Here is a 21,958-nt window from a genome sequence, read left to right on the forward strand (position 1 = left end):
ACCGGGCGAAGCAGTGGCCATACTTTGAACTGTGTCAGGATCAGCTCTATCGGGTAGAATGGGACCCACGCACTGGAGAACCCCAGACCCAACTATTCGTGCCTCGATGTCACCGGTGAGCGGTAATGAAACCTGCTCATGACATCCCTGCTGCCGGACACTTGGGCCATGAGAAAACACTAGTCCGGATACTGACACGCTTCTTCTGGCCCGGCGTGCACCAGGAAGCGAGGAACGATTGTAGCTCCTGTCCAGAGTGCCAGCTAGCCGCACCGCCATGGACACCCAAGGCCCCGTTGGTCCCCATGCCCATAGTCGAAACACCATTCGAGCGCATGGCCATGGACCTGGTGGGGCCCCTCCCAAAAAGCACAGCCAGATTTCGGTACCTATTGGTCCTAGTAGATTATGCTACCTGTTTCCCAGAGGCAGAACCACGATGGGGCATCACAGCCTGAAGCATCGCAGGTGAGCTTGTGAAAGTCTTTGCTCATACAGGCCCGCCCCGGGAGATTCTCACTGAGCAGGGCACCAATTTTACCTCCCAACTGCTGCAGCAGGTGTGTGGGCTCCTGGGGATCAAGCAGTTGTGCACCTCTATCTACCATCTGCAAACCAATGGCTTGGTCGAACAGTTTAACCGTACTCTGAAGGACATGTTGCACAAATTCCCCCCAGAAGAACAACGCCAGCTACTCCCGCCTTTGCTTCTGGCGATCTGGGAGGTGCCCCAGTCCTCTACGAAATTTTACCCCTTTGGATTGCTGTATGGCCACCGCCCATGGGGGCTACTGGACCTGATGCGTGAAACCTGGGAGAAAGCTTCATCACCAGGGCCTCTTGAAATATGTCCTCCAGCTCCAGGAATGCTTCACTCAGGCCGGAGTGCTCACTTGGGAAAACTTAAGGGTCACCCAGGAGGCTCAAGCACAAACCTATAACCAAGATACACAGAGCCGCGGCTTTAAAGTTGGTGACCGGGTCCGGCTTCTCCTGCCCTCAAGCGAGTCAAAGCTACTGGCCCGCTGGCAGGGGCCCTACAAGGTGGTCCAGAAGGTTGGGCCAGTCACCTATGAGGTCAACGGACTGATGTAAGAAAACCCAGAGGTACCATGTCAACCTCCTGAAGCCCTGGCGGGAGCGAGAGGACTTATTAATTAACTCCTACCTGCTGGAGCCAGAGCTGAGCCCCTGTGCCCCCTGACCCAGGACACTGAGGGGCCCCGGCTTGAGGAGACCCTCACTGACGAGCAACGTAAACAAACCCGATGCCTCTTGCAGGCGTTCCCGCGAACCTTCACAGTCCAGCTGGGTTACACAACCCTGGTTTATCATACTATTCAGACAGAACCTGGGGTAGTGATCTGAGAAACGACCAGGCCCTTGCCGTACCGAATGCGGCAGGTCGTCGAGGAAGAGGTACAGGCCATGATAGAGCTGGGTGTAATTGAACCCTCACAAAGTGAATGGCGTAGTTCGGTAGTACTGGTACCCGAGCCTGATGGGACGCGGCACTTCTGCATCAACTTCCGACGCATCAACGCTATTTCCAAGTTTGACGCATATCCTATACCTCGCGGAGACGAGCTGCTTGGCCGGTTAGGGGAGGCTCGCTTCCTCACCACACTTGACCTCAGCAAAGGGTACTGGCAGGTCCACCTTGACCCCGCTTCCAAGGAGAAGACCGCGTTTGTCACCCCAACAGGTCTGTACCAATTCACCTGGATGCACTTCGGATCTCCATGGGGCCCCAGCCACGTTTCAGCGGCTGATGGACCGTGTCCTCCAACCCCATCGAACTATGCAGCCGCCTACCTGGACAATGTGGTCATCTACAGCCGCCACTGGGAGGATCATTTGGTACGAGTAGCTGCAGTCCGGGAGAGCCCTGTGGGCAGCCAGATTGACAGCCCACCCAAAAAAAATGCGGCACTGGATGGCAAGAAACTACTTATCTGGGGTACACCATAGGGAACGGACAAGTGAAGCCCCTTGTGGGAAAGGTCCAGGCCCTGGCGGCCTGCCCGCCTCCCACCACAAAGCATCAGGTGCGACAGTTCTTGAGGCTCGCCGGATACTATTGGCGCTTTACTCTCCAATTTACATCTATCGCTGCCCCTTTGGCTGGGCTTTTAATCAAGGACGGCCCTCGATGTGTGGTTTGGACCCAAGAGTGCAAAGACACCTTTCAGGAACTCAAAGCGAGTCTCTGCCGTGAACCGGTCCTCTGTAGCGCAGATTTCAACTGGGACTTCATCCTCCAAACAGACGCCTCGGAGAATCATAGAATCATAGAATATCAGGGCTGGAAGGGACCCCAGAAGGTCATCTAGTCCAACCCTCTGCTCGAAGCAGGACCAATTCCCAGTTAAATCATCCCAGCCAGGGCTTTGTCAAGCCTGACCTTAAAAACCTCTAAGGAAGGAGATTCTACCACCTCCCTAGGTAACGCATTCCAGTGTTTCACCACCCTCTTAGTGAAAAAGTTTTTCCTAATATCCAATCTAAACCTCCCCCACTGCAACTTGAGATCATTACTCCTCGTTCTGTCATCTGCTACCATTGAGAACAGTCTAGAGCCATCCTCTTTGGAACCCCCTTTCAGGTAGTTGAAAGCAGCTATCAAATCCCCCCTCATTCTTCTCTTCTGCAGGCTAAACAATCCCAGCTCCCTCAGCCTCTCCTCATAACTCATGTGTTCCAGACCCCTAATCATTTTTGTTGCCCTTCGCTGGACTCTCTCCAATTTATCCACATCCTTCTTGAAGTGTGGGGCCCAAAACTGGACACAGTACTCCAGATGAGGCCTCACCAATGTCGAATAGAGGGGAACGATCACGTCCCTCGATCTGCTCGCTATGCCCCTACTTATACATCCCAAAATGCCATTGGCCTTCTTGGCAACAAGGGCACACTACTGACTCATATCCAGCATATCCAGGAGGAAGTACTGTGCGCCATCCTGTCCCAAGAGATAGATGGAGAAGACCATCCGGTCTTATATATCAGCTGGAAATTGTTTCCACGGAAGAAGAACTATGTAGTGGTGGAGAAGGAGGCCCTCGCAGTGAAATGGGCTTGTGATGACCTATGTTACTACCTTCTTGGGGCCCCATTCACCTTAGTCACCGATCACGCCCCACTTCAGTGGCTAAACAAAATGAAAGACAATAATACGAGAATACTGATTTGGTACCTGGTGTTACAGCCCTATGCCTTTACGGTTCGCCATAGGGCAGCCAAGGACCGCGCTAATGCTGACTTCCTGTCCCACCTGGGAGGTATGGAAGGGTCTGGCCCCGACGAGCGGGAGCCAGACTTAAGGGTGTGTGTGTGTGTGTAGGGAGGCGGTGTGGTTCCCCGGTGCCCCAGAGAGGGACGAGCTCTGCCGGACACAAGAGTGGGCAGAGCCAGAGCACTCTAAGCCCGCCCCCCAGAGGCTGGACAGGAAGTATAAGAGCTGAACCCCAGAGCTCACTTGAGAGGCAGCTGCTGGAGAGGCCAGACATCTCTGGCCCAGCTCCCGCCAGGGAGACTCCAGCAACCAGCAGCAGACCTGGAGACTGGCCTGACTGCTGATATTCGACATGGACCAGCGTATGGGAGAGTCGCCGAGCCTACCCCTCGCCAGTTACCCTGAAGAGTCACTGAGCCTACCCCTCGCCAGCTACTCCGAGGATCCAATGGTGATCAACCGCCCTGAGGACCCCACCTTGACCCAGGTACCTCCAGAGGGGGAGTTGGGAAGTAGCCCAAGGGCAGCCGACCCAAATCTGGCTGCATCACAGCCGGAACTCATGTCAGTGTGTTGCGGCCAGGATTCCCACTGACACAGCAGCCGGCCTTTGGCTGCTGCTAGAGCCCTGGGCTGGGACGCAGTGGAATGGGAGGGCCTGCGTCCACCCTGCCACCCAACCCGTGGGAGGCAGTCTCCCCCTCTCCCAGGCTGCTTGGAGCCTGAACCCTTGGTGTTCTATTTACCTGTGTTTGCTCAGCCCCTGCCTGAGGTCCTGAGCCTTGGACTCTTTACTGCCCCACCCTGACCTAGGGCCTGGGCTTATTAACTGCTAACAGGTATCTGGGTTTGCTCAGACCCTACCTAAGGGCCTGAGCTATGACTCTATTGCCCCGCCCTGACCCAGGGCCTGGGCTAGTCACCTGTTAATGGTTACCTGTGTGCGCTCAGCCCCTGCCAGACAGCTTGAGCCAGGACTCCTGCAGCCTGACTGATTCCCCAAGGGGCCGTGCAAGGACTAAGGGAGGCGGTGTGGTTCCCTGCCGCCCCAGAGACGGATGACCCAGAGGAACCCTCTTTAAGGGGTCCTAGTTCTCGTTCCTCAGGGTGTGATGCTGCGATAAAAAGGTTTTTCCTGGCTTTCCAAGGCTTCAATGAATTTATGGAGTAGATTTGTTCTTCCTTTTTTCCCCGCCGTTTGTCTGATCAAGTAGTCCACAGTTCCCACTTTATCACCTCATAAGGGCCTTGTCACTTGACCATTAGCTTTGATTCCAAGCTTGGAAGAAGCAACAGAACTCAGCTGCCCAACTGAAAGACAGGTGTCTGTCCTTTGGTTATACTGGTGTTGTTCTTGTGCTTCCTTGAGGTTCTCTCTAGCATATGCCCCCATAACCTTCAGTCTCTGGTGCAACTTTAACACATACTGCACCACATTTTCAGCTCTCAATATTTGGCTTTCACAGGTTTCCCATACCAAGTCGTGTATGCCCCTTGGGGTTGTCCGCATAGCAGTTTGAAGGGTGAAAACCCCATGGAAGCTTGGGACACTTACTTTTCGCGATCAGATAGTCTGGGAGTAGTTAGTCCCAGTGTTGGGGGGTCCTGGGCAATGAACTTCTTGAGCATCATCTTCAGGGTCAGGCCATCCATCTGAGGGTGGTACATGGACATGAGCAAGACTCTGACTTTTAATAGTTCCCACACTCCATTCATCAGCCAGGATGTGAAATTTGTCCCCTGGTCTGTTGGGACCTCTTTGGGAAACCTGATCTGTGCAAAGACCTTGAGCAGCATATTGGCAATTGTCTCAGCATTTGTAGAATGTAGTGGCATGGCCTCTGGGTATCTGGTGGCATAGTCCAGGATGACAAGTATGTGCTGATGCCTGGAGGTACCCTTTTCTAGGGGACCTGTAAGGTCAATTCCCACTGTTTCGAAGGGAGCCTCCACCAAGGGGAGAGGTACTAGTGGGGCTTGCAGCATTCCCTTAGGGGCCACCAACTGGCATTTGGAACAGGAGGCACAGAAATTCTCAACTTCCTTGAAGACTCCTGGCCAAAGGTATTGGGCCAGGATCCTAGACTGCATCTTGTTTTTCCTAAGATGCCCTGCACATAGGATTGCAAATCCAGGTGCAGCAACTCACAGTGACATATCCGAGGTACTAGTAATTGCATCCATATCTCTTGCATCTACTTGTCTTGGTCTACACGGTATAATAAGTTGGACTTGAGGGCAAAGTGTGGATACTGCCGAGCCCTTGGGGGGGGAGGGTCTATCCGTTTGTCATCCAGCACAGCATGGCTACCTGCTCGAAGGCTCAGCTCAAGGTCTCGTTGTTCCTTTGTTCCTCTCCAAAATCTGAGAATCCTGTTAACTTCTCCGGATCCAGTTACAGCAGAGGTGATGTATGTAGTCACATCACTGGTCTCAGCTCCAGTGTCTGTGGTCCCTATTTTGGTGTCAGAGAGGACTGACTCTGCTACATCCCTCCACTCTTTCCTCGCTACCCATTTTTCCTTCTGAGGTTTGCTTTCCTTGGGTCGGAAGGTAAGAAGGTCAAGGACCTTAAAGGGGAAAAGGACACCAAAGACCTCTTTTGGGGTGCCTTCCTCGAGCTCCTGGGCTAAGGAAAGCTTCTGCAAGAGCTTGGGGAAATACGGCCAGTCTTGGCCTAATATCACGGGATAAGGTAGGTCAGCAGACACATGTACCTTCATCGAGGTCTTGGTGCCCATCAACAGTCAGTCTTATTGCCCTGGAGGGATACCGTAAAACATCGCCATGGATACATTTAATAGGGATTTCCCCCTTCTCGGGTCTCTCTGCCACCTGGGATATCCACTCTGGGACGAATGTCTGGTCAGATGCCGCGTCTATGATGGTTATAGCCTGTTGTCCCTCTACTTCAACTGGGATTGTGAATTTCTCTGGGATTTTCCTCCCCAGTCCACACCTGCCTGAAGTTATACTCCACATAAGGGCAGTCTTGAAAATTGGTGCCCCTGTTGTCCACAGGAGTAACAGGTTATTCTGCCTGTCCTTTGTTTTCTAGTGGCTCTGTCACCTTCTTTCTGGGTGGGTCTTCACTCCTGTTCAGGTTTGGAATGAGGAGTCGGTGGGGTATTTAAGGGTGTGGGTCTGTTGTAGTGGGGAAATCTTACCCATGGACCCTGACGTGCACCCCTATCCCTTATGCAGGTGGAAGGATCTGTATAAATTGTTCGAGGACTGAGTTCAGCTGTCTGGGGTCCCGTTTGGGTCCCTGGTTTTAACCAATGCCTGCAGAAGTCCTTAAGCCTTTGGATGAGCGCCAGGGGTCATGCTTTTGGGGGGGGGGGGGGGGAAGGGAGGGTGCTTGTAGCGAAAATGCTGGCAGTAGGCTTCTTTGTCTAGGCCTAACCTCTTAATATGGGTGCCATGTTGACAAGCCCCAGTACGCAGCTTGGGCTTCCCTGATGAGGCGTGGGGCGAGGCAGATCGCCCACTGAGCCTGAGGCCAATGCAAAGCTGTGGCTACCTTCTCTAAGGTTACCAGGAATGATCCTGGGTCATCATCTGTCACCCTAGGGATCATCAGGGCTGGAGCATTTCCCTGAATTAAGGGGGACACATCTGAGGGGTAGCAGCTGGTACTAACCCTGCTACTGATTGTAACAACTGTGGCTGATGAGCTGCCATCTGTTCGAACAGCTGTTGTTGCCGCTGTTGTTGTTGGGTTTGAGAGTCTGCCAGCCATTGCAGGTGCCGATTCCCCTCCTTAGTTCCGTGGCATATACAAGGGGAGAAGGGGGGGGGGAGGGGGCTTGGAGGGGGAGTTGGGTTTTTTGTGTGTGTGGTTTTGTTTTTTTGCTTCCCTTCTCTGCAAGGATGGTCTGCTGCACAAAATTCCATTTCAGGTACCACATTGTCACCAGTCCTTGATGTAGTCTTTTGAAGGATCTTTACTGCCCCTGACTGGCTTCCTTTGGTTAGCCCCTGGTCAGGACAGGGTCCCAGCCATCTGCCTCGCTCAGCCTGCTGCCAGCCTGGGATACCAGCCACCAGTCCCACTCATCTCATTGCTGGTCTGGGGTTCCAGCCGCCCGGCCCCCTGCCAGCAGGGGTCCGGGCCTCCAGCTCTGCTCAGCCCTCCTGCCAGCTTGGGGTACTGGCAGCCAGCCCAGCACTCTGTTCCTAGCCTGGGCCCAGCACTCTGCAGCCCTTATCAAAAATTACACTACAATTAGCTTAAAAACTTGAAAACTTTGTATATTATAGTAATTGTTAAATGTATAATGTTAATAAATACATAGGTTTGATGACACAAAGTAGTTGTACTTATGTGCCTGTGCTTAATTTGTGTTTTTGATGATTTACCTTCTAAAAAAATCTCACGTCTCGCACCCCTGAAAGGGCATCTCGTACCCCCAGAGGGTGCGTGCACCCCAGGTTAAGAACTACTGCACTAAATTGATAAGATCTGCATTTTAATTTAATTTTAAAAGAAGCTTCTTAAACATTTTAAAAACATTGTTTATTTTACATACAACAATAGTTTAGTTATATAATATACTTAGAGAAAGACCTTCTAAAAACGTTAAAATGTATTACTGGCACGCAAAACCTTAAATTCGAGTGAATAAATGAAGACTTGGCACACCACTTCTGAAAGGATGACAACCCCTGCTCTAGGCCATGAAAGAAGAGCTAAGCACCTTTGTTTGAGGTGCATTTTAGCTTGATTCCTGGGAATACAGCTTCTTGTGATTCTTTCCAGCATCCACACCCTTATAGTATAATTTACTGAGTTTCTTGAGGCAAGAGTCCAGAGTTTTCAGAAATGACTCTTGATTTTGACTGTTCAACTTGAGATACCTTAAACAGCCACGATTTTCAGAAAGTGCAGAGTACCCACTCTCTGAAATTCGAGCCACTTTAAAGGTCTCTCAAGGTGAACACCCAAAATCTTAAGGCACTTCTGAAAATGCAGGCCCGGGGCTTTGTTATAAAGGGATAAATGGGCAGACTTTAAAAAATTATATATATCCCACAGCTGCATTACATAGGGACATCATGGTAATCTAGACAATGCAACATCAGGGACAGAACCCAGGATCCGGGCGGGGGTCCGGCCTGCCACAGCCGGGCCTGCATGGCGGGGGTCCAGGCTGCCGCAGCCCAGCCACCCAGCCTCTGCAGCCCAGGTAATGCAGCCCACAATGTGTAATACGTTGAGAACCACTGGTCTAAGCTAATACCAGAAACAATTTCCACTCAGACAGCTTAAGGAGTTCAGTGTTTAAAAAATGGGATTTTTATGGTCTGTATTATGGCCATTTGATAGGCTATTACCTATACAAACAGCACTAAATTGTGAGCGCGTGCCTGTGTGTAGGCAGGGAAAGAAGAAAATGTATACATCAGATATAGCGACAACAGATTGGCATGTGCAGCAGACCACAGGCCCTGGCAGGAATTCTCCAGTAATGAAGACAATTAAGACACAAGTGATAAAAAGCAGTTAAACTAAACGCAGATTTGCGATGCTGAAAGGATGCCCTGGGCTCACATTGCCCAACAGCAAGTGCTAGACCAAGTGCATAACCTTACGATGCCTACCGCTCTTCCCCTGCAGGGCTGAGATTCACTCATGGACTCTCATACAGGAAGAGCAGCACAGCAGCCAACCCCCACCAGCCTATTAGCTCCCTGTTACCAGACAACGCTCTACCACCCTCACCAACCACTCAGGGCTTTGTCTCACGGTAAACTACAACAAAACCCCACACGCGGCGTTTGGCTCCTCTGGCTTTACTGCACCCAGTGTCACAGACTGTAAGAGACTTGAGAAGAAAAATAAAGATAACGATATAGGCTGAAGGGGAGGAAAAGGCTACACTGGGGAAAAAGGCAGGAAATACTTGATTGCGTTATGTTTCAGAGTAACAGCCGTGTTAGCCTGTATTCGCAAAAAGAAAAGGAGTACTTCTTGATTGTGTTATGAAATCAGTTTACAGAGGCCATGATTTCTTTATATGGTTCTTACTTAGTGACCGACCGCCCCCATTTCCTCCTCCCCCCCCAGTGGGGGGGGGAAATTAATGGGTCAGTGTGGGGAAATCCCACAACAAGCCACACTGTTGAGGGTGTTGTGTGGGAAAGGAAGGATGAGAGAAAAAGCTGGCTTGTTTTGCTCCCAACAATAGCTGTCTGTGCTCCTACTCCGCAAAGAAATGCAGTGTGAAACTGGCTCACTAAGGGCTTGTCTTCACTGCCTTTTTTTTTTTTTTTTTTTTTAAATAAAAGTAAGTTTTTACTTCTGGGTAAGCAATCCTGAAGTAAAAAGGCACAGTGAGGACCAGGCATCTTGAGTTTTTCCATGAGGTAAACTTGCCCAGATCAGCACCATATCCCTGCCTGGAGCTGACATTGAGTTAAATTCACCACACAATAAAACTAACACAACTGGTCTTATTTTTTTTAAATTTCAGGATAACTCACATGCATGAGTTACTCAGAGGTTTACAAAGGCAGTTTTTTTAGCAGTGAAGATCACCCATAAACAAACACTACAGGGGTAGCAATTAGACTTAATCCTTCCCAGGGGGTTGTTGACCCCTGCACAGTGTCTGTCAGAGAGTAAACCCTGAGGCTGCACCCTGGAGCAGCTTCTTCATCCCATTTGTATGAAAGAGGGAAGAATTCCAGGTCAGATTTAAAAAAAAAAAAAAAGAAATCGAAGGTACTTGGCTTCTAGAATGACTAATTCTGGGCTTGGAAGAACCAATCTTCTCCATTCATGTACAAATACAACAAAAAACAGCCACCTTGTTTTCTCTGCGAAATACTAAATTATGTTGTATGGGAGCCCTACTACAGTTGCAGGACAATACCAGAATGGAGACAAACCTCTACAGCAATCCTGCATCTGCAATTCTGATGAACCTCCAATTAGGACAAAAATGAAAATTAGGCTTGAGCACAATTTCGGGATAAGTGAAATACACAGCAGGAACAGCCTCAAAATACATTAATCTGGCGGCAGGTTGCAAAGATAATGCCATAAAAATGAACACCTGATACAAAACTCCATTGTCATTACTATGAAGCCTTATTCTAGTCAAATACTTGATGGCACCATTTGTATTTTGTCATGCCAAGGCAGTTCACTGAATTGAACCACCTGCAGGACATCTCTGCCCCTCTTCTACTTTTCTGCCCTTGTATTTTAAATGCATTGCCTCTCTCTGCTTTATCATTAATTCCCAGCTCAATGCCCCTATTTGTCTGCTCCTGCTGCAATCACACCACTTTTTTCCAGGCCACTCCCCATACATGGAATGCCCTTCCAGAACTGATCCTGGAGGCTGTTAACTTCTCATTCAAATTCCTCCTTAGAGATGAGCTAACTAATGATGGCTACATAGAGTAGCAGCCAGGGATGGTTAATAATAATCAGCATGGAAATATCAAAGCATGGTCATGCAAAACAGGATCAACCCATGAAGTTCTTTGTTCTTCCAATTCAACTCCTCTCACTTCACTCATCTCTGCTAGTTGCTCATTTTCACAGCAGATGTTTATGAATCCTTTACAGAAATATTTCCACTTTGTGATCCATAAATATGAAAGAAGTGACATTTCTTTTAATCACTATAGTGTGTTCTAGCCTATGACTGGCTTGCCAAATTCCAACTGTGGCAAAGTCCTTGTGCCTCTATTATAGTTATGTATCCATTTTGACACATCTAATCTCTGCCTAGATCAGAGTTGCTTGTCATCCTTTTGTTGCTTCTCAGATCTGGTAAGAAAGTATGCATGTCTATTATACAGACGTTCCACTGTCTAGTTTCCATATTGTGACGTTGTTACTCGGTAGTCACCTAGTGCTAAGTCCGATCATCTCTTGAGACAACAGCTTTTATGAGCACGTTATTCACTATATGAATTTCACATTCTCCTAATCCATTTGCTTGAGGGTTACTGAGATTATTCATGTTAAAATTCATAAAAGTTTTATAGGAATTATTCTCGAACTGCAGCTTATTGTATGTTGTTATAGTCCTTGAACTTTCCTGACATGTAAATGTGGATTTAATGTATTTGATCACAGTTGATTCTGAACTACCTTCAATAGTTAATACTTTTGGTTTTGGCCTGAGATCAATCTACCCAAGGGCCCATCCCTCTCCCCACAATAAATTGCAACTGTTGTGGTCAGGGATGTGCTGATGCTAAATATAATGGGCGGTGGGGACATGCTACTGGTAGGACATTCTCTGTAAGGACCTCAGAGGTCTGGAATGCCCTCTCGGCACTGGTCCAAAATAGCCCAGATTTGGCAACTTTCAGGTTACACCGAAGAGCCTGTACATTTCACCTGGCCTTTGAAGAGGGGTAGGTGAACAGAGGTAATAGCCAACATAGAAGATTGGTAATATTAAAGTACGTGCTGAGGCTTGGTCGAAAGAGTGTGCTGATGTAATACATTTTGGCTTTGTAATTTTAAATAAGTGGCAGAGGGCTCAGAGTCTGTGTATGGGCACTCTTTCTAGAATAATTTTGAATTCTGGAATAAAGTTGCTAAAGTAGTCCTGGGCAAACATCAATTCTGACTCTGTTCATATGGTATTAGTTACTTCCCACTGTACATCTCTCTACTTAAGATCGGTTTCACACATGCTCATTACGACCACTTAATCAGAGGCCAGAGTAGGCAATCTATTTCTAATACTTAGTTATGCCAAGATGCCCTTCATAAAGCCTTTCCAACATGACCCTTATCACCTTGGGAAAGGTGCACAACAGTCATTCATTGACAGCTTATGTTTATATTGGGGACATGCAGATGGAAAGCATGGATTTGCCCATCCTTCACTTACAACTTGTGTCTTCACTGTTTCCTCTTCCCAGCTCATTCCATATTCCTGACAATACTGTAACATAGTACTTCTATCACATTTAAATGTGCCATTAGTAGAGTGGATAAAGATCAATGTTTTGTTTTTTAATCAATTTTTATTTAAAATAACTTTTTAAAATTAAATTAAATAAACCTATTTAAAATTAAATTTGCAATGGTCAAGGCCTAAACTTATTATAATCATTGAAAATTAAATAAATACTAGCAGTATGTTTGCTGCCAGGTTTTAAAGAAAGTTCTAGCAGTTCAGTGATTCGAGTCACTGGCTAAGCACCTGGAACCAGAGTTTGCTGAAGTGCTAAACCAGCTTTTGACAGCAGTAGCCTCTTCTGCAGGTGCAGAGAGAATATTTTCTTCATTTCAGTTCATTCAACTAATTCAGTTCAAAGCCGAGAAACCAGTTAGGTGTTGAAAACAGCAGGAAAGCACGTTTTCCGCTTCCAATCTATGACTAGCAATTAGGCGAGAGGATGTGATCTACTAGTTCTAAAATCTTGAAGCACATGGTGACCAGAAACAATCACAATTCACTAAACTACAGATTATACTTCCTTAGTTTAATAAATCAGTTTTAAATGCAACCCATGTTTTGATCAGAAAAAAAACCATCAAAAAGATTATGTATCTAGCACATTTAAATGAAATGATTTTAATAAAACATTTAAAATACTGTTTTTGTGCATTCTAAATTGAATTTTTATCCATATAACTAGGTGTCAAGCCCAACTAAAATGTTAATCTAAGAAGAACTGCATCATTCACCATTTTCTTATATAAGAAATTTAAAAATTAAGAATCTGAATAAATGTGCATTGATATTGTGCATCTTTCTGGTTAGCAAAATGAAGTATCAAACTGAGTATGAAGATTATATTTAATTGTAAATCAACATGTTTTAATGGTTACTAACCAACAAGAATCATCCTTTCTTTAGGAAAATAAAGTACAATTGCCAATGTATTTTTCTGCTTGTTTAAATTAAAATCAATGATTTAAAATCTGATTTAAATTGTTTTGATTTAAAAATCAATCCACCTGGCTGTTTCTGCTTACCCCAGATCTGGCTGTGCATCATCAAGTAGAGCATAAGTTCTGGACAGTACATTTGCAGTTACGAAGTGACATCCACGCTGGAACATTGGAGCCTAAGGCAATGATCGGCAACCTGCAGCCCGCCGCTTCCCATAGCTCCCATTGGCCAGGAACGGCGAACCGCGGCCACTGGGAGCTACGGCGGGGACTGTGCCTGCGGACAGGCAACATCAGCAAAATGTCTCGCGGCCCACAATTAGGTTACCCTCATGGGCTGCATACTGCACACCACTGGCCTAAGGTTACATCTACATTGCAATACACAGCCCAGATCAGCTGGTTTGGGCTCGGACTGCGGAGCTATGAAATTGCTGTGTAGGTGTCCAGGTTCATGCTGGAGCCTGGGCTCTGAAGCCCCAGGAGGAGGGTGGTTGGGTGGTTCTCAGAGACCAAGCTCCAGCCCAAGCCCCAACATCTACACCACTGGTTCCCAACCAGGGCCACGTGTACTCCTCAGGGTATGCGGAAGTCTTCTGCGGGTACATCAACTCATCTAGATATTTACCTAGTTTTACAACAGACTACATAAAAAGCACTGGTGAAGTCAGTCCAAACTAAAATTTCAAACAACTTGCTTATACTGCTCTATGTGCTATACACTGAAATGTAAGTACAATATTTATATTCCAATAGATAGATTTTATAATTATATGCTAAAAATAAGCAATGTTTCAGCAATAGTTGCTGTGACACTTTTGTATTTTTATGTCTGATTTTGTAAGCAAGTAGTTTTTAAGTGAGGTAAAACTTGGGGGTATGCAAGACAAATCAGACTCCTGAAAAGGGTACAGTAGTCTGGAAAGGCTGAGAGCTACGGATCTACACTGCTGTTTTAGCCCCACAAGCCCAAGTCAATTGACCTGGGCACTGAGACTCAGTGCTGCAGATCTTTTATTGTAGTATAGGCATACCCATAGCCTATTTGTGTTCTTTCCAAAGCCTTCACTTGTTACCTGTCAGCTCTGTATGCTTGGGGAACCAGGGCGCAGTACCCAGCCTGTCTGACTCACAAAATACATCCCCCCCTCCCCCCCGCTCCAGCCTCTGCTTGAACCAAAACTGATCAGAAGACAGACAGACTTACAGAAAGCAATGAAAAGGCTATGGGAGATACACCTAAACCCCTGGGATAAGGATGACAGGATTAAGGAAGCAGGTTTCAGAGTGGTAGCCATGTTAGTCTGTATCAGCAAAAGCAAAACAACAACAAGGAGTACTAGTGGCACCTTAGAGACTAACAAATTTATTTGGGCATAAGCTTTTGAGGGCTAAAACCTGTTGATAATAGCCCACTTTAATTGAATTGTCTCAATCCCCCCACTTGGTAAGGCAACTCCCATCTTCTCATGTACTGTTATATATAACTTCCTACTGTATTTTCCACTCCATGCATCTGATGAAGTGGGTTTTAGCCCACCAAAGTTTATGTCCAAATAAATTTGTTAGTCTCTAAGATACCACTAGTACTCCTTGTTGTTTTTGCAGGATTAAGGAAACTCCCCAGCCTCATTTGCATTGAAGATGGGACAAGGAGGCATCTCCATTAGCATACAAAATGGAGTACAGAGATTCCAAGGCAAGAAGCACACTGAATTCTAGGACCAGAAAAGCAGGGATGCACTGCATTATGCACTATCATATGAGAACACAAGTGACACAAGCAGTACACTGATAGAACTACAGAACCTCCCTCCCCTCCCCCCCCCATCCTGAAGAGTAAGCATAACCCATAGTAACGGGTAAAGCTGGTAACACATTACAGTACCCAAGAAGGGACACAGTCAAACCTTGAGCTTTGAAAGTATGGACCATAGGGAAAAAAATTGTAATACTTAGTACTTAGCATATAGTTAAGTCTAGCAGATCTAATAATTTATGCATATATTCTCTGCTAGCATAGCTCTTGCAGCATATATTCAGTCTTTCGTCTCTAGGAGTACAGCTCCCAGCCCTGCTTTCGAAGCACCTGTGGAGAACTTGATTTTTTTAGTGGGTCAAAAAATTGCAACACCACTGCCAATGTCAGTACATGCTTCAAATCCTTGAACTCTGATGCTGTGGTCCATGCTGAGAGAGAGATGAGGGTTTTTTCCTTAGGCAAGTTGTTAGAGCTGGACAGTTGAATTATGTTAGCAATTTCATACCCAGCATGCCTTACAGCCTCTGATTTTGAGGGGAAAAGGGAGTCCCACCTGTTCTGTATCGCCTCCATCTCACAACGTTATTCACATTATGGTCAATTTCTCTCTTAAGTAGGTAATATCAGTTGTTTGATATTTGGCCTTGTTCATTTTCAGGTTGCTTCTTGCATTTTCCAACATGCTCTGCAGTCGCTCCTGATGTTAAATAGGAGGGCCTATCCAGGCTATTCCAGATATATCAGTGTACACGTTCACTCAGGAGACACTGTTCAGCATGTGGGGCATTGTGCAGTGAAATATCCTTGATGCCGATCATATTCTGAAAGCAAGACTCAGGGAGCAGTATTTACTAACCATTAAAAGTGCAAGTCTTGGAGTTTTCTGCGTGATGGGGAAGTCTACCAAAACATTGCTGATATATGTAATATACTGAAGAATTTTGTTCCTGATATCTCAAACACTTTGTTCCTAAGGAAACTGAAGTGGAAATGTTCCTGTTCTGCTCATTGGAGGGAGGCAGGCTCGTCTTATGTCCCCTTTACGATCCACAACTGCTGAACAACAAATCCAGTCTGTTGGTTCCTCTTTCTATACTCATGACAGTTGCCATACGGTTATTACCAGTTTCATGTTTTTTCCACCTCCTTCATCTTTTTATTTTCTGTAAGCTATGGTGTTTAGGAGTTGTGTACTATGTCACTTTCTCTATGGCCTTTATTTGCATTTGTTTGTTCATTTGCATGGCAGATGGATATTGCCTCTTCAAGTGTCAAGTCCATGTTCTTGAGTAGCCTTTTATGTACTTTTCAGTTGCTGCATCCCAAAACTATTTGCTCTTTAATAGGAGAGATTTCAAATTCCAAATCCACAAGACAGGTCTTTGTGGCAGTCATTTTGACTGTACCTTTCTTGTTGCAAACACTTGAAAGCAATGTTGACTGCAATCTGTTGTTTTTTTTCCCCCCTCGATTCACCAGGAACCATCCTTTCCACTTCTGATTACATGCCATATTTCAGTTTTAGGATAACATTTATTCAACTAGCAACAAGAAACAATTTATAAGGTAAAAGAGAACTGATATAGTAAAGCCTCAGAGTTAAAAACAGCAGTTACGAACTGACCAGTCAGCCACACCCCTCATTTGGAAACAGAAGTACACAATCGGGCAGCAGCAGAGACAAACAAACAAAAACCAAGCCAAATAGAGTATAGTACTGTGTTAAACAAACTACTAAAATATAAAGGGAAAGCAGAAGTTTTTGTTCAGTTGTAAACTTTTAAAAGAACCACCATAATGTTATCCTCAGAGTTACAAAAATTTCAGAGTTACTAACAACCTCCATTCCTGAGCTGTTTGTAACTCTGAGGCACTACTGTACTGTTATAATCTAGGCTGGCTGTATTGTCATCTCCAATTCTGCAACTTGTTCCTGTGTCTGTGCATAAGCAAGTCTGCAAGAATAAACAAGAAGTGTAGCACTGTGTAATGTTCTGCAAAATGGATGTCAACTTTCTCCAAGTTTAACCTGAGTTGTAGTATTTCCAATGAGAAGTGCAGTAAGGAAAGCAACTGAAATACTTCCGATTGTATTTTCTCAAGGGACAACCTACTCTAATTCAGATTGTCCCTCAGTCTTCACTCTGATATATTTTGGTTGTGGAAAGCAAATCTCTGTCCAGCGAGTGATGTACCCGAATACTTGGTTATTAGTGTTCGCACTCTATTCTTAAATTTATTCACCTAAATTTGGGTTATTGCAGATTACGTACTAGATGTATCATATGACTTTTAAAAATACACTTTGTATTTGTGGATATTCTAGCTATACCCAGGTGTACACTCTTTTCTCAACTTGTGTATTATATAATTTTAACATTAGCTTTAATAAAAATTTTATTTCTGCAGCAACAACCAGAAACCAAGGTAAATTTTCCCATGCCCACCACCCACCCATGCATAGTCTCTCAAACGGCCACTCACAGGAAAGAGAAACACTCTCTCAACCACCCCTGGCCACCAGAATGGGATCTTCCAATTTATGAGACAGTGACAAGGCAAAACCAAGACAAAGTGGACGCCTTCCCCACCATCGCCAATGGGGTTCACAGTGGGAGCACTCTTCTAGGACATAGCACAATTCCACAAGTCAATCCAGATAGCCAGAAGCAGATGTGCATCTAGTACCTTTCTCCAACCTTGCTCTAGGGGTTATGGGTAAAAACGACCCACAACAAAGTACCACCATCAGTAAACAATGAAAGCTCACAACAGCTCAGCCAAAGACACAGCCTGACATTGGCAGAGGAGTTCCATTTCAACCGAATCCTTGAAGTGCAGCAACTAGACAACTGCTTCTAGCCTTTGTCTCTGTTCTAGAGTTTCATCTCCCCGGGGGAAAGATTCAACAAGATTTTCCCTTCTACGCTACCCTACATGATTCAGAGTCCACTTACACACACAGATTGTGCCTGAAATAGCTCTAGAGCTATTTCTAACCCCCACCGCTACTGCCTCCTATGGTTAATTAAGATGAGTCCAGAGATACCACAAGACCTTGGCTCCTTGCAGAACACAGCATGATTTATTAGCCTGCGTTATTGGAGATTTATAGAGATCACTCCTAGACAAGCAAGACTTCTATTTCTCATTTTACAAAGGCAGACGGCTGCTTTCTGTGCTAGGAGGAAAGGCTCAAGAAATGCCGAGGGGCTTACATTTAACTTACCATTGTACTGACAATTTGGAAAAGGTAGTGTATATACCTAGATCCATAGTTTTACCTCAAGTTCAAATAATATGACCCAGGAATAAAGAAAAAAGAAGATGTGAAGATTACCGCATGGGGTAACCTCTCTCACAGCTCTTATTCACGTTTTGCTACTGCGCAGATAAGCTGGGCACACAGAGAATGGGTACGTGCCCTGCATTGCTATATGGCTTTTACTGCAGCAGTTTCTAGGATCAACAGTGAAAGCTCAACTTTTCTGAGAACTTTAGCAACATGACTGCTTATGGGGTTCTCCCTGATTGTAATAAGAGCTGCCTCCTCTGCTTGACATTCAGATTCTGGGGAAATTAAGAGATGGATTTGTAGGCCTCCGCTGAGCTACTCCAGGCATATGGCCCAGCACCCATCAGCCTCCAGAAGCAACCCTTCTCTCTCCCTCTACCTTATCTCTGGGAAATCTCATCTGCAAACACAAAATTCAAACAGCTCTATGCTGGGGACTCACAGATCTACCTGTTTTCTCCACACCTGTCTCCTTTTGTCTAAGCTAAAATCTCAGGCTTCTCTTGGACATCTCATAGGTGTCTAGCCACCAGCTCAAGCTAAACATGGCTAAAACAGCACTCCTAATTCCCCCCCTGGACCACCACCTCCTAAGTCCTTCCCTCTACCTCCTTTTTCAATCAGTGTGGACTACACCACCATCCTGCTGGTCACGGAAGCCTGTAAATAGAGCATCATCTTCAAGTAGGTCTCTCGCTAGGTCCTCATATCCAGGCTATATCTAAATCTTGCTGATTTCTTTCTACACGAGATCTCAAAGATTCGGCCAGTCCTATTCATCAACACAGCTAAAATGCCAGTCTCGATTATGGCAACATCCTTCCCTTTGGTTTCGACAAATTCAGTCATGCCCCCATTCATATTCATTTACCAGGCTACCGCACAGATCATTCTCCTAGTCCATCACGTTGACTATGCCACTCCTCTCTTTGAATCCCTCCACTTGGACTCCCTTCTCTATGGCATAAAACATAAGCCAATTGTCTTCACTTTCAAAGCCCCTCACAGTCAATCCCGACCCTACCTATCATCGCATTTACTGTCAAGCTGCCGATGCTCACCTCTGATTGACCTCCACTGCCCACTTGTTAAATTTTCAAACACCTTCGTGCTTTCTCCAGTGCTCCCACACACACTTGTGAGAGGCACTCCCCAAGGATATTTGCAAAACTACCTCACTATCCACCTTCAAATCCCTCCTCACAGCTCTGCTTTGCCATAACGCTTACAAAGAAACATTGACAATTATAAGGAGTACTTGTGGCACCTTAGAGACTAACCAATTTATTTGAGCATAAGCTTTCGTGAGCTACAGCTCACTTCATCAGATGCATTGACAATTATGACATTGCTGATGTGCAGAGACAACTTATGCCCATTCTGCTGACCAGTACACTCTCACTATTTCCTTGTTCTACTCCCCCCTCTGTCTGTATCTACCTGTTTTGTTTTATTACGTAGATTATAAACCACCATCTTTTTGTTCTATGTTTTTAGCATGCCTGCGGCTGGTCTACACTGGCATAGTGTAAAAAAAATCTATACTCTTAAGAGATGTAGCTATGCCTACCTAACCCAGTATAGACAGCATTAGGTCAATGGAAGAATTCATGACTGAGGCTCCTAGGCACTATGGGAAAGTAAATGCTACCCACACGCCCAAGTCAGTCAATTTATCCTCAGAACCACTCCCAAATAAGTGAATGAGAATTTTGCCTTTGACTTCAACAGAAGCAGGAGCAGTCTCTCTGGAAATATGTGGAGAGATTCACGGGATTATGCTTCCTGAACACTCCTTATTTTATGCATATGGGAGACAATTAAACGGCAAACAGATTTCAGTTGGTTTTAAAGGAAGACACTTTCCCAATCAATTAAAAACCAAATTCAAAGGGGAAAAACCCACAACAAAACATTGATTGTTCTCTTGTCTAAATTCCCTGATCAAATCATGAACACAGAAGTTTTGATATTCAGCAGCTTGCTTAGTATAGTCTAGTCCCTACTGATTAGGAGCTAAGGGAAGGGCTATGTAGCTAGCAGGAAGAGAGGCTTTTCTATTTATCTGATTTCAATGTGCCTGAGTTATCAGACTCTAGAGGGATTCATTAATGAGAATAAAACTCTTGCTTGATGCAAGCCAGGAAGGTTCTTCTCTGTAAATATCTATGCTCCAGAGACTTTATACTGATTACAAGCCTTAGTGCTGAGTGACGCACGTTAAACTGACACAGCCATCACACCAAAAAACCCACCACACTTATTGAGGTTGACAAATCCAGGAGAGTTAGTAGTACAAGATAGGAATGGGGGGAGAGGGGCAGGAGAAGGGGCTTCACTCCCTCAGAAGGGAGACCGAGCCAAGGAGAGGACTAATAAAGGACTAAAAGAATGCACAAGGTAGATGTTCCCCCAACACTGACTTGCATCCAATGAAGTGAGCTGTAGCTCACAAAAGCTTATGCTCAAATAAATTTGTTAGTCTCTAAGGTGCCACAAGTCCTCCTTTTCTTTTTGCGGATACAGACTAACATGGCTGCTACTCTGAAACCTGACTTGCCATAGTAACTCTGTTCAACAATTGACACCAGTGACATGTAAAAAACCCCGTTATTACATCCTCACAGACACCTATACAAGGCAGGTGTGTATTATCCACATTTCATAGATGGAGAAATGGAAGCAGAATGTTTAAGCGACCTGGCCAAGGTCACATGAAGTCTGTGGCACAGCTGGGAACATAATTCTGCAGTTTGGCTGCTGAACCTACTGTTGGTAACTCTTCCAGGGAAGGGGGAAAACATGCACAAAGCAGGCTTCTCTTCTTGACGCTGCTGCCATTTTCCAGTGACAATCCATTGACAAGTTGCCAGGATGGGAGGGGTCCAGCCCAGACCCTTTCCAGACATCTGCTTTCCTTCAGCCATAGTAATGCCGTTGCACGTGGTCTGCACTGGCATCTTCATTTCGAGCCCCATGTGCAGTATGCCACCCTGGCCACCAGTCTGACTTGGCCTCTTGGTGGGAGAAGCAGCCATCTGGGAAGAAAGGAGGATGACAGCAGAGTGAACAAACCCTCTGCCTGATCCGCCAGCCACTGGATATTGTGTTGTGTCATTAGATCTGTGAATAGTGGCCCTGGGCTACACAGTTCACTTCAGTCTCTCTGGGCTGCAACCTACAACCATCTACACACTCTTTGCATGTGGCTTTTCTATACACCTGCATAGGTTTCCATACCTCTCTCTGATGATCCTGTACCTGAGCAGTCCTCCCTCCAAGAGGAAACCAGTTTGTCATGGCTCTAAACATCAGATGCTTGGAATTTTCCTTGAGAGAGGAAGGCTTCCTGGCAGCTGTTGAAGTGCCTCAATAAGAAGCTTCTATAGAAACCCTGATCTACATTGCTGGAGTGTACTGCCTTAAAGAATACAGTACGGTCTTCCCACATAGTGTTCGTGCAGTGCCCAGAGTTCCTCACCATCAAAGTGAGTGTAATAGGGAGGCTACTTTATTCTGAGATTCTTCTTGCTTCTTAGTGTGCGCGTTTTGGAAAGGAGACGGTTTCTGAGATGCCAATCCCTCTGGTTGGTGTTCCCGGAGCAGTGTAGGCAGAAGTTGTCAAAGAAAATTATAGATGGTTTGCCTGGTCGCCTGGCTGGAAACCATAACAAACATTTTAGTAAAATCTGAAATGAATAAACATTGGGTAAATCTCCTAGGCATCCATGCCGGGCTCGCTCTAGGTTTTGAATTACATTTCCCTTCACAGCAGGATTTTAAAAATAT

At 45.8% G+C, this 21,958-nt stretch overlaps 1 protein-coding gene across 3 annotated transcripts in view; it reads right to left on the reverse strand.

The window, feature by feature from the left end:
- IGSF3 (immunoglobulin superfamily member 3) overlaps nt 1-21,958 on the reverse strand; it is a 170,474-nt gene that overhangs the window by 124,353 nt on the left and 24,163 nt on the right. The window lies entirely within an intron of this gene.

This window comes from Caretta caretta, chromosome 1 (assembly GCF_965140235.1).
Source record: "Caretta caretta isolate rCarCar2 chromosome 1, rCarCar1.hap1, whole genome shotgun sequence".
Lineage (NCBI taxonomy): Eukaryota > Metazoa > Chordata > Testudines > Cheloniidae > Caretta > Caretta caretta.